Source organism: Elephantulus edwardii, unplaced genomic scaffold (assembly GCF_000299155.1).
Source record: "Elephantulus edwardii isolate Elephantulus edwardi_28Jun2011 unplaced genomic scaffold, EleEdw1.0 scaffold00017, whole genome shotgun sequence".
Classification (NCBI taxonomy): domain Eukaryota; kingdom Metazoa; phylum Chordata; class Mammalia; order Macroscelidea; family Macroscelididae; genus Elephantulus; species Elephantulus edwardii.
Window position 1 is genome coordinate 18768961 of NW_006399767.1, and position 1107 is coordinate 18770067.

The 1107-nt window shown below is 45.7% G+C and overlaps 1 pseudogene; it reads right to left on the reverse strand.

Moving 5' to 3' along the window:
• The window catches only part of LOC102877062, a 3040-nt pseudogene extending 2316 nt beyond the window's left edge, over nucleotides 1-724 (reverse strand).
• Nucleotides 725-1107: the final 383 nt, after the last annotated feature.

The window sequence follows — 1107 nt, forward strand, 5'->3', positions numbered from 1 at the left end:
CTGTCCCTCTACCCTACCAAGCATGATGTCCCTCTCTAAAGACCTGTCTCTCCTTATAACATGTCCAAAGTATGTCAGACAAAGCCCCAGAATCCTTGCCTCCAAGGAGTAGCCTGGTTTATGCAGGGGGCTAACCAGCTGACTAACGAGATGGATGGGGAAGAAACTCACAAACATCCCCTGGAAAAGGAAAAGAACTTGCACCAAAAGGTTGAAAAACGTATCAGCAATTATTTTACTAACATGAACGGGTGACGTTTCCTTCCCGGTTTTTCACATGCCAGATTAGCTATATGTTGGAACCAAATGGCATTAACAACACAAACAGAGGAAGCACCCAGAGAGCACTGAAAATTGATGTGAGGAGGAATTCCAGCCATGACCAAGCATCTCCATGGGGTGATGGATCACCAATAATTTGGGCTGTCACTGACTGAATCACAGAAATAAACACTTGGTAAAACAACATGAGACTAAACCACAATATGCCTCCATTCCAGGCACAGTACAGGACAATCCTCCTACTAATGCATGGCTCGCTCTTCTGCTTCTGCTCTACTCTGCGTTCTCCTCTGCACCAGAACGCTGCTAGCCCAACTCCATCTCTGCTCTTTCCTCTTCTACTGTATCCAAGCATTAGATTTGAGATGGTACAGATACCCCAAAAGGAGTCTTTGATGCCCCTGGCCAGGTCCTGGAGGAAGGTTTTGACACTGTCAGCCATCTCTTCACCTTCCAATCTACCAACTACACAGAAAAAAGAGAGAAGCACTTCAAAACCTCTCATCATGAAGGGTTAGGCAGCTCTGCTGCCGCCGACCCCAGCCAGCTCCAGCCAAGGGCCCTCTTGGCTCATGGTCCCGCGCTTCCAGGTGGGGGCAGCTGCACCCACCCATCTACCACATTTTCATGTGTCTTTTTAATGCTGAATGCCTGGGGAGACTACAGAGTAGATAAAATCCGGATCCTTGAGATCAGAGAAAAACCCAGACACTCAGGCTGGCAGAAAGATCAATTCTTTTTTTTTTATTATTATTAAATTTTATTATTTTTAATGAACATTTACAGGGATTTTGGGTTTTCATTCCTTCATTGCTGCACCATTCT